This window comes from Ornithorhynchus anatinus, chromosome 4 (genome assembly GCF_004115215.2).
Source record: "Ornithorhynchus anatinus isolate Pmale09 chromosome 4, mOrnAna1.pri.v4, whole genome shotgun sequence".
NCBI lineage: Eukaryota > Metazoa > Chordata > Mammalia > Monotremata > Ornithorhynchidae > Ornithorhynchus > Ornithorhynchus anatinus.
In genome coordinates, this window is record NC_041731.1 from 378,738 (window position 1) to 390,940 (window position 12,203).

General features: G+C 48.4%; 1 protein-coding gene across 1 annotated transcript in view; it reads left to right on the forward strand.

The window, feature by feature from the left end:
- Window positions 1-204: 204 nt before the first annotated feature.
- PTK2 (protein tyrosine kinase 2) overlaps window positions 205-12,203 on the forward strand; it is a 143,234-nt gene continuing 131,235 nt past the window's right edge. Inside the window, exon 1 of the mRNA XM_029064154.1 lies at window positions 205-303. The gene's annotated coding sequence lies outside the window, so the exon portion shown is untranslated. The remainder of the gene's footprint in view (window positions 304-12,203) is intronic.

The following is a 12,203-nucleotide window of genomic DNA, read 5'->3' on the forward strand; positions in this document are numbered from 1 at the left end:
CGCCGGCCGACCGCTCCCCGGCCGCGCGCCAGCAGCCGCTCGCCGCCGGACCCCGGGGGCTCTGGGGCCGGGCGCGCGCGCGCGCGCGGGGGGGGCGCGTGCGTGTGGGGGCGCGCGCGGCGCGGGAGCGGCAGCGGCAGCGGCAGCGGCAGCGGGGGCGGGGGGAGGCGGGCGGACAGCCGGCCCGGACCCCCGGCCGCTCGGACCCCCGGCCGCTCGGACCCGCCGCCGCCCCGGGAGCCCTCTCCCCCCAGCTCGGGATCCCCCCGAGGGAGCGGCGCCGTGTGGACCCGGACAGCCACGGTAAAGCGGGGCCGCCGCGGCAGGACCGGCCCGGCCCGGCCCGGCCCGCACCGGGGGGAGGGGTCCGGGCCGAGCGGGAGGAAGGCGGAGGGATGGAGCGGTGGGAGGATGGAGGCTGGAGCCCAGACCGGGGGCCAGCGGGGACCCCCCTCCTCCTCCTTCCTCCTCCTTCCTCCTCCTGCCCGTCCGTCCGTCCGTCCGTCCTTCCTTCCCTCCCGCGGGACGAGCCTGTCCGGGCCCGGAGGATGCCCGCCTTACGAACAAAAGCGGGGGGCGGGATCGGCCCTGGAAAGCCGGGCCCCGGGCGGGAGGCCTCGGGCCGGGGCTTTCCAGGAAACCTTGACGTTGGTTCGCCTCCGGCCGGGCGGGCAGCGGTGCCTCCGGCGGCCCCGGGAGAGAAGGACCGGCCCCTCCGGGCCTCTCCCGCTCCGCCCTCCAGCCCTGCGTCTCCGGCCTCCCCTCCCCGGCCCACCGCGCCGCCCTGCCCTTCTTCCCTTCCTCTCCTTTCCTTTCCTTTCCTTTCCTTTCTCCTCCCCTCTTCGGGACTAAGCGCCTTTGGCCGCCGCTTCCCTCTCCTCCCGCCTCCTCGTCCCCCCATCCCGGCTGTAGAGCCGCAGGTTGGCCCGGACAAATGCGGGAAAGCGGCGCTGCCATCTGGGCTTCCCGGCTTTGTTCCCTGTGCCGGCCTCCCCTTTCCTCCCTTCGTCCCTCTCCCGAGGCCGCCATCCCTCCCTCCCTTCCTCCCTCTTTCCCTCCCTTCCTCCCTCCCTCCCTGCCGGCAGCGTTTCGGTTGCTCAAGGCATCGAAAGCAAAGCCGGGCCGGGTTGCAGAGGGGCTCCCGGTTGCAAGACTAGATTAAACTGTAAGCCCGTCATTGGGCAGGGATGGGCTCTCTGTTGCCGAATTGTCCATTCCAACCGCTTAGTCCAGTGCTCTGCACATAGTAAGCGCTCAATAAATACTATTGAATGAATTAATGCATGAAAGACCGGCCCGCCGTTTTGAGTTTTCGATGGCGCGGGCCGGGATCGAGGGAGCGCGGCAGGGCCCGGTTCGGACTTGCAACAAAAAGTTCAGCTAAATTGCAGATTGGGAGCGAGCCGAGCCTTTAAAATCCATCGAGTTACCGCCCGGGCTACCGTCCTCTACGTAACCGAAGCCTAAAGTAGCTATAAGTTTTAAAAAATGCTTATGGATTTGAAAAGCACACGGCGGAAAGTTTCCTCTAAAGTAATATACTTGCCAATCTCTGGGAAACATTCAGTAGGGATAGGAAAGGTGGCCGATTCAGGTATGGAAAAATGAACTCTAAGCTCCAATTCAGGTATGGAAAAAATGCCTCTAGACTATGAGCTCCCTGTGGGCAGGGATTGGCTCTCTCCATTGCTGTGTTGTACTTTCCCAAGCGTTTGGTACAGGACTCTGCACCCAGTGAGGAGGGTTCAGTAAATACGATTGGATGAATGAATGGTGGCTACCCGAGTGAAAAGAAATTTTCGTCTTATCAATTTCCTTTTATCGCATCCGACAACTTTAGAACTTCTGTTCAGTCCAGTTACAACTGTGGGCCCTGCTAAAGACATTTTCATTATTAGGACCAAGCTTTTCAAAATTTAGGTCCTCGACAAAGTTGTTCTCTCCTCGGCACTTAGTTCAGTGCTCTGTATTACAGTAGGCACTCACTAAATACCAGTGACTGATTTGGGTTATTGGGGGAAGTATCAGATTTTTGCGAGCAGCTCTCTGATTTGCCTTCAGATTGTGGTTTTTGTGGACTGTGATTAAAAATCAGAGCAAAACACTGTCAGGTGGGTGTTGTCTAGTCATAAAACATTGTGTAAATCAAGTGATGTATTTTCAAGACCTATTTGAATCTTTCAAAGACAGCCTCTGCCTTGAAAGAGGTTTCTCTCTGAAACAAAAGACACTGCCACAGACCAGTAAGACGATGAACATGTGAAAACACAGACACTAGTCAACGGGATGGGAAGTGAATAAACCCATGTTGTATATGTATGGATTTGAGAATTCATGGCTTCGAACTGAAAGGAGGGAGCAAAGGGAGCAAAACTTGATTCAGGAAAGGTTTATGGAGGAGTTCATTCCGGTTTGGTATGGCATTGTTCTTTTTTAAAACTTTCTGCACAGTCCTCGAAATCCTCCAATGGCTGTCCATTTGTATCAAGCAAAAGTTCCTGACCCTGAGCTCTAAGGAATTCAACTCTCTTACCTATCCACCTTCCTCTCTCACTACACCCCAGCTTGCTCTTCATAATAATAATAATGGTGGTATTTGTTAAGCATTGAGTGCCAAGCACTGTTCTAAACACTGGGGTAGGTACAAGGTAATCACTTTGTCCCATGCGGGGCTCACAGTCTTAATCCCCATTTTATAGGTGAGGTAACTGAGGCACAGAGAAATGAAGTGACTTGCCCAAAGTCACCCAGTTGACAAGTGACAAGGAGAAGCAGCGTGGCTCAGTGGAAAGAGCACGGGCTTTGGAGTCAGGGCTCATGAGTTCGAATCCCAGCTCTGCCACTTGTCGGCTGTGTGACTGTGGGCAAGTCACTTCACTTCTCCGTGCCTCAGTTCCCTCATCTGTAAAATGGGGATTAAGACTGTGAGCCCCACGTGGGACAACCTGATTCCCCTATGTCTACCCCAGCGCTTAGAACAGTGCTCGGCACATAGTAAGCGCTTAACAAATACCAACATTATTATTATTAAGTGGCGGAGCCGGGACTGGAACCCACAGCCTCCGTCTCCCAAGCTCGTGCTCTTTCCACTAAGCCACGCAGTGATCCTATTCCAAGCCCATCAGGAAATCTCAATCTCCAGGGTGAAGAATGGGTTAAGGGAGAGGAGTAGGGAGAAAAATGGAAAAAGGGGAAGAAGGAGGGGAGAAAAGGGGTTAGGAGGAAGGAGTGCTGGAAGACAGAAGGGCTTGGGTTCGAATCCTGGTTCCTCCACTTGTTTGCTGTGTGACTTTGGGCAAGTCACCTAACTTCTCTGGGCTTCAGTTTCCTCCTTTGCAGAATGAGGATTCAATACCTGTTCTCCCTCCTTAGACTGTGAGGCCCCCCGTCGGACCTTCTCGACCCCGTCGAGAAGCAGCGTGGCTCAGTGGAAAGAGCCCGGGCTTGGGAGTCAGAGGTCATGAGTTTGAATCCCAACTCTGTCACCTGTCAGCAATGTGACTGTGGGCAAGTCACAATTTCTCTGTGCCTCAGTTACTTCATCTGGAAAATGGGGATTAAGACTGTGAGCCCCACGTGGAACAACCTGATTACCCTGTATCTACCCCAGCGCTTAGAACAGTGTTCAGCACATAGAAAGCGCTTAATAAACACCATCATTATTATTATTACCTGATTATCTTGTATCCTAGTACTTGGCACAGTGCAGAATCTCTGACTCCCAGTCCCGTGTTGTTGTGTTTTTTTTTAAAATTGTATTTGCTAAGGGCTTACTCTGTGCCAAGCACTATTCTAAGCACTGGGCTAGATACAAGATAATTAGGTTGGACACGGTCCTTGTCCCACATAGGGCTCACTGGCTTAATCCCCAATTTACAGATGAAGGAATTGAGGTTCAGAGATGTGAAATGACTTGCCCGAGGTTGCCCAGCAGACAAGCGGTGGAGCTGGGATTAGAACCCTTTAGACTGTAAGCCCTCTAGACTGTTAGCTCGTTGTGGGCAGGAAATGTGTCCATTATTATTCTGTTGTACTCTTCCAAGTGCTTACTACAGTGCTCTGCACACAGTAAGCTTTCAATAAATACTACTGAATGAACTGAATGAATAAGCGCTTAACAAATACCATGATTATTATTAGAAGAGTCTGTTGTACGGCACTCTTCCGAGCACTCAGTGCCTGGCACAGAGTAAGCGCTTCACAGAAACCATAATTATCAGGCACATGGTGAACACCATTATTCAAAATTTTCTACATAACCTGAGAGCCCAGACATAACGTCTTCCACGCCCGTTGCCTTCCAGGGCGACCCCAAGGCCACAGAGCCGGGGAGGGGCTCTTCATTCCTTTTAAACCAACCTACTTCTCCTTTCTCATTTCTCCTGCCTCCCACCACAACTTTCCCCTGTCTGGAACACCTACACTTGGTTGTAGGACTTTGTTGTTTGTGATCCTACCCTGCCATCTGATACTGAGAGAATAGCTCATAAGTAACATTGACAGAGCTAAGGAACAGCACGGTCTAGTGGAAAGAGCAGAGTTTTGGGAGTCAGAGGACCTGGGTTCTAATCCTGATCCGCCACTTGCCTTCTGTGTAGCTTTGGGCAAGTTTCTTAATTTCTCTGTGCCTCAGTTACCTCATTCGTAAAATGGGGATTAAATTCTACTCCTTCCTACAGAGACTTTGAGCCCCATGTAGGACAGAGACTGTCCAACCCGTGTCCTGTGTCCTGTCCAACCTGTGTCCAACCTTTTATCTACCTTAGTGCTTAACAAGCTCATAAGAAATTCCCTTAAAAAAAAAACTCGCTCAAGGAGTCAGATATGGTTTCCGTGAAGTCCAGGTTTCACAACTGTAGAGATGTTTGGATGGTGCTACAGCTTTGCAGACCGCTAATTTGGTCCGGAGCCTAATTCTATAATGGTGCTGCATTGTTTATCTGCATTGCTTGTCTGGCCTCTTCTATTTCTAATTTCTTGTATGTCATTGCATCATTAATTTGTTTGCAGCCTAAGTAAAGTCAATCATTGGTATTTCTTGAGTGCCTCCTTTGTGCAGAGTACTGTATTAAGCACTTGGGAGAGTAAAGTAGAGTTACTAGTCATCTAGTAGTGGAGACATGTTAAAATCCCAGGATAAAGAAACTACCAAGTATAAGGATATATTTACAGTGCGGGTGGGACAAAGTGCCTAGGTGAGACACTAAGTAGTCAAAATAGCATGAGGGGGAATGAGAACTTAAGGCAGACTTCCTGGAGGAGATGTCATTTTAAGTAGGGGTTTGAAGATGGAGCGAGTAGATGTGAAGGAGGTCGGGGGGTATAAACAAGGAGCTGATGATGAGAGAGAAGAAAGCAAGACAGAGTGATATGTTTGTGCCGAGAGGAGCAAAGTGTTGGGGCTGGGTTGTGGTGAGAAAGGAGTGAGGGCAGGTAGTGGAGAGAGAGAGAGCTGATTGAGCATCTTAAAGCCAAAGGTGAGGGGTTTCTCCTTAATGTGGATAGGTGGCTGTATGACCATCAGAGGTTTTTAAGGAGTGGGGAAGACGTGTACAGAACAGTGTTTTAGGAAAACAATATGGGCAACAGGGCCCAGTGTGAACTGTAGAGGGGAGAGGCTGGAGGCAGGTCGCGGGGCAGTGAGGAGGCTGATGCAGTAGTTAAACTGGGATATGATGTGTGCTTGGGTAAGCCCGGTGGCAGTGCAGATGGAGAAAGAGGAGCGGATTCTGGAGTCGTCGTGAAGATGGGGTCCTGTGTACGACTTCCCTAGTGCGAGCTCGTACATTGCCTCGTTTTTTTTCTGGGCTTGTGTCAGTCTGTAATGCCCAGCAGATTCAGCCAAGTGGTATTCAGTCATTCTTGTGTCTTCTTGGGTGTGTCCCTCTAGGGCACAGTCTCATCACTACACAGCATTTCATGTAGAATTTCCTCTTGGCGTTTGGGATTCTTAAAGTCAAGTTAAGTTGGAAGGATTCCCCAGTGGAGTTTAATATTGCATCCTCCAGCATGACTGTGAAGAATAAATTGATCCGGACCGGATCCCCTACCCCAGTGCCCGTGGGAAATGGGTTGGACAGGAAACCTCTATCTCTGATCAGACCAGCAGTGCTGCCATGAAGTAGCCTCAGAAACTTAATGAATTTTTCAGGGCAGTCATGTCTGTAGAATCCACATAGACTGGTTGGTGTCAGATGTCCTCCTAAGATCCGTGCAGACTCTTTTGAGCTCTTGATGCTGCTCCCTCCGATTTTTCTGAAACTGAGGAGCTGTAACAGTCTCGTCCGCTGTGCCAGGCAGGCGCCCGAAGGCACATTTTGATTCCGGCAAGGGTTCCGTGGACAATATTCTTCAGTAACAGATCTAGGACTGCCCTAGCTAGGGTCTTGCTGGCAACCGAGGGAGATGAGATTCAGTCGTATTTATTGAGTGCTTACTGTATGCAAAGCACTGTACTCAGCACTTGGGAGAGTACTATATAACAATAAACATATTTCCTGCCCACAGCGAGCTTACAGTCTAGAGGTGCCTTGATTATTTCGTCTGTCTCATCTTTTGCCTTTCTTCTTGAGGGTAATGACCCTCTCTCTGACCTCCCTTTTCTCTCTGACCTCCCTTCCTCCTCTCTCGCCCCGCTCCGGTCTATTCTTCACTCCGCTGCCCGGCTCATCTTCCTGCAGAAACGATCTGGGCATGTCACTCCCCTTCTTAAACAACTCCAGTGGTTGCCTATCGACCTCCGCTCCAAACAAAAACTCCTCACTCTAGGCTTCAAGGCTCTCCATCACCTTGCCCCTTCCTACCTCTCCTCCCTTCTCTCTTTCTACCGCCCACCCCGCACGCTCCGCTCCTCTGCCGCCCACCTCCTCGCCGTCCCTCGGTCTCGCCTATCCCGCCGTCGACCCCTGGGTCACGTCCTCCCGCGGTCCTGGAACGCCCTCCCTCCTCACCTCCGCCAAACTGATTCTCTTTCCCTCTTCAAAACCTTACTTAAAAATCACCTCCTCCAAGAGGCCTTCCCAGACTGAGCTCCTCTTCCCCCTCTACTCCCTCTGCCATCCCCCCTTTACCTCTCCGCAGCTAAAGCCTCATTTTCCCCTTTTCCCTCTGCTCCTCCACCTCTCCCTTCCCATCCCCACAGCACTGTACCCGTCCGCTCAACTGTATATATTTTCGTTACCCTATTTATTTTGTTAATGAATTGTACATCGCCTTGATTCTATTTAGTTGCCATTGTTTTTACGAGATGTTCTTCCCCTTGACGCTGTTTAGTGCCATTGTTCTTGTCTGTCCGTCTCCCCCGATTAGACCGTAAGCCCGTCAAACGGCAGGGACTGTCTCTATCTGTTGCCGACTTGTTCATCCCAAGCGCTTAGTACAGTGCTCTGCACATAGTAAGCGCTCAATAAATACTACTGAATAAATACTATTGAATAATGATGATCGTGGCATCTGCTCAGTCAGTCATATTGGTATGTGTGTGTTTGTCACCACTTCATAAATTCATGTATATAATGTATATATGCTAATTGTAACTAGCATCCCAACTAAGGCAAGATTTTAGTAAAGTGAATCATTGCGCAATTTATGTAGTCTATTTGTTGTTTTGGATCGTTCGTTCCCAGGCTTCATCTTTTTATGCTGAAGAATTGGAAGTTGATTCCAATGAGCCAAATCATTTCAAAGTTATCGTGAAACTGAGGAACGGGTTAAGTTGTGCTGATTAGACTGTTTGCCATTTGGCCTTGAGCAGGTCCTTTCTTCCTGTACTTAAAAACAATTTATGCGTTCCTTAGATATGGTTAAAACTAGATTGTTTGAAAAGTGCTTTGGTATTCTGTGTAAAGTGCATTTCTAAATGCAAGGCTTTAGTGGCATTTTTAATGCCATTTCAGAAATCTCACTCACCTAACAGTACTGTTTTGAAAGATTTTTCCTGTTTAGGTTAGTAGGTGCACTAAAACATTGAAATGTTTCATGATTCTGCTGTCCTCTCCCCAATGCTTAGTATAGTGTTTTACCCTCAGGTGCTCGATAAATGCTATCGATCGTTGACTATAGCCTATTAAGGAAATTTTCAGCTTAAGCTATAAAGTTCTATCTGTCTGCTTGTTTTGTTGCCTGTCTACTTGTTTTGCTTTGTTGTCTGTCTTCCCCTTCTAGACTGTGAGCCCGTTGTTGGGTAGGGATTGTCTCTCTCTCTTGACGAATTGTACTTTCCAAGTGCTCAGTACAATGCTCTGCACACAGTAAGCACTCCATAAATACAATTGAGTGAATGAATGAATAAATAAGACTTAATTATTTTGATTTCAAATTTTGAGGTTGTGTAGTGATTCCTTTGTGTCTTTTGCGTAGGGAAGTAGGCCATCATCCTAACATTTGTTCTTCTGCCTGGTTCTGATTTCATTCATCATCTGCCAGGCTTCCATCAGGGCCAGGATATTTATTTAGTCCTCTGTGGGATATTTGTTTAGTTATATCAATGTCTCTTTCCCGCTGTAGATTGTAAGCTCATTGTGGGCAGGGAATGTGTCTGTTTATTGTACTCTCCCAAGTGCTTATTAAATAAATTATGGTATTTGTTAAGCGCTTACTATGTGCAAAGCACTGTTCAAAGCGCTGGGGTTGATACGAGGTAATCAGGTTGTCCGACGTGGGGCTCACAGTCTTGATCCCCATTTTACAGATGAGGTAACTGAGGCACAGAGAAGTGAAGTGACTTGCCCCAAGTCACACAGCTGATAAGTGGTGGAGCCGGGATTAGAACCACGACCTCTGACTCCCAAGCCCGTGCTCTTTCCACTAAGCCACGCTGCTTCCCAGTGCTCTGTACAAAGTAAAGCGCTCAGTAAATACGATTGACTGGTTCTTTGGAAGGACATGGTGCCTCTCTCTGTGATTCTTGCCCTGACCCTTCTCTGTCTCCTCTTGTAAGCCTGTGTCCTTTTGTGATTCATTTTATGAAAGTGAGCTCCACTGAGGCTCAGAAGAGTCTAGACGCTTCTCCAGGGTATCACAACAAGTGAGTGGTTCAGAGAAGTGGAACCTACTCTCTGGTGAACCAATCGATTTTATTAGTGGTGTGCCTACTGTTTGCAGACCGTTGAACTAATGAGTAGGAAGCACTGGGTAATTGGAAGGATTTTGCCTTGTGCGCTAACAGTTTCCGGGGTTACTTACCTCATCTACTTATACTTTGACCCTTATTTGTTATTATCGAGTGTTGTCGAGTCCTTTCCGATTCGTAGGGTCTCTGTGGATATATTTTCTCCAGAACGGCCTGTCTTCTGCCATATCCCACTTTGACCCTACTGTTCTTCAAAAGACTTTCCTAGCTACGTGCTGTTATTCCAAGGGCCCATTTTAGAGTGACTTGTCACAAGGCTTTCAGTCCTCACTCCCTAAATGAGGGGGCTGTCTTTCTCTATTAACTCTCTCTTACCTGGAGCCCTGCCTGGCCCTGCGGTCCTGGGAGGCAGCTCCAAAGCTGGACCAGCCTGCCCCAAGTTCCTCAGGATAATCCAGGGCAGTAGAAGGAAGCCTCCGTTCCCTGCAGTGAACTGTTTGCCTACATTGGGAGGAATCTGCCTTCCAGGAACTAGTGGTTTGCTCTTTCTAAGCATTGTGATCTTGATTTGTTGACTGTTTTACTTATTGTTGTTTATGGTTTCTTTGTCATTGTTGTTCTTTCTGTTTGCCTTTCCCGATTTAGATGTGGGCCCCAAATTAGCTAGGAACCTGGTTCTTCTGTATTTACTCCAGTGCTTAACACAGAGTGAGCATTTATAAATTCTATCAGTAAATTCATGTGAGACCCAAAGCCACCTGAGGCTATGCTCTAACTAGAAACGGAGCTGCCCTAACACTAGCAAGTGCTTTTAAATAGCTGCAGATGTAGCAAACAGAATTTCAGCAGGAACAGCCAGTAGAGGTAAGTCTGATCAATTGAGGGGTTGGCTCAGAGTAGTCGAAAACCAAGTGATAATTGTGGTAACTTGTGTTTTTTTCTGTGTGGCAAGCATTGAGTTAAGGTAATCAGGTCAGATGCAGTCCCAGTCTCACAAGGGGCTTCCAGTCTGTGGGTATAGGAGAACAGGCATTGAATCCCCGTTCAAATGAGGATAAAAATGAGGTATAGAGCAAGTGATTTGCCTAAGATCACAAGCAGAGCCACAATCAGAACCCAGGTGCTGTGATTTCCGGGCCTGAGTCCTTTTCATTAGGCCTGCTGTTTCTCAAGTCAGTGTTGGCAGTTAAAATAATGTGGCCCTCAGGGTTCCTTTTGGGATCAATATTCTTCCCACGACTTCAGCTACCACCTCCACCTCTACACAGTTGGCTTCCAAACCCATCTTGCTAGCACAGACCTCTCTCCCCATCCACAGTTTCGCATCTCCCCTTGCCTACAGGTTATCTCTTCATGGGTGTAATGTCTCACAGCCCTGGTTCCTCCCACCCCATCGCAGTCCAGACCCACTTCCTGCAGGTTGGGGCTGCATGGCCACCTATCCTGGTGATGCCAACCTGTGTGTCGTGTGTGTGTGCGCATATGGGGGTGAGCAGCCCCTGCTTGGGGCAGAAATAAAAACTGTGGCGCCATTTCTATGTGTGCCCTCTGTACCTGCCCCGGGCCCAGTGCAGCACCAGTCTGGTGCCTGTACCAAGGTGATTTCATTATGGAAGCAGATAATGGAAAAAACAGTCCTCAGGGCAGCCCCCCAGGGTGGGGGAGGGAGGCAGAGGAATGGTTCTCTTCCCGGCCTGGGGGTGGGGTAGCACTTAAAACAGTGTGTGGCACATAGTAAGTGCTTAACAAATATCATCATTATTACGTCAGCACAGTAAACTCAGTATGTTAAAAATTGGACTGCTCATCTTCCTTTCCAAAACCTCTCTTATCGTAGTTGAGAACACCACCATCCTCCCTCTTTTTGAGTCATTATCCCTGTTTCTTCCCTCTCTTTCAATTCTCACTTTGTTCCTAAATCCTGTCAGTTTATCTTCTACAACATTTCTCAGATGGGCCCCTGAGAAATAATAATAATGGCATTAGGTGCTTGTTAGGTGTTAGTACCCCACTAAGCACTGGGGTAGATACAATATAGTCAGATTGGACAGTCTGAGAGGCAGGGAGAACAGGCATCTTATCCCCATTTTACGGATCTCAGAGCAATTAAGTGACTTGCCTAAGGTCCCCCCTTTCCCTCTGCTTTCCCTCTCCTCCACCCTCTGCTCTTTCCCCTTCCCCTCCCCTCCACACTGTGCTCATTTGTATATATTATTTATTACCATATTTATTTTGTTAATAAGATGTATATCTCCTTGATTCTATTTGTCTTGGTGATGTCTTGTTTTTGTTTTGTTCTGTTTTGCTTTGCTGTCTGTCTCCCCCGTTTAGACTGTGAGCCCATCATTGGGCAGGGATTGTCTTTATCTGTTGCCGAATTGTACATTCCGAGTGCTTAGTACAGTGCTCTGCACATAGTAAGCGCTCAATAAATACTATTGAATGAATGAATGAACAGGCAAGTGGCAGAGCAGGGATTAGAACCCAGGACCTCTGACTCCCTGGCTCATGCTCTTTCCACAAGGCAGCGTTACTTCCCTACTCTTTTTCTGGACAGGGTTCATGTCTTCTACCTTTACTGTTCTCTCTGAAGTGCTTAGTACAGTGCCTGCACACAGCAGGTGTTCAATAAATGACATTGATTAAATTGTAGAACTTCTTAAATTCAAGATGACTGAGGGGGAAATGGAGGGGAGAACAGATCTTCTATCTTCATTTCTGCCTATATTCCTCTCAAGTGTTCTTAGTGCTGTTAGCAAGATAATTGTCATTTTCTTAAAGTAGCAGTTTCAGTGTAAAACTGGTCATTTGGACTGAAATGGCAGTTACAACCCTTTGGATTTGTGTTTCCTCACTCAGGTCCTAAGAGATTCAGCACTCTAATGGTTTCTGTAAGATGTCTAAACAATGAATGACATAAAATTTGGTGATTTGGGTGGACGGACGTCAAAGTAGTTGGGAAATCATGAACAAGTGAGAACAAACCTGGTATTGAATTTTTTTTATGGTATTTGTTAAGGGTTTACTTTGTGCCCGTCACTTTACTAAGTACTGTGGTGGGTTTAAGAAATCAGGTTGGATACAGTCTTAATCCCCATTTTACAGTTGAGGTAACTGAGGCACAGAGAAGCTA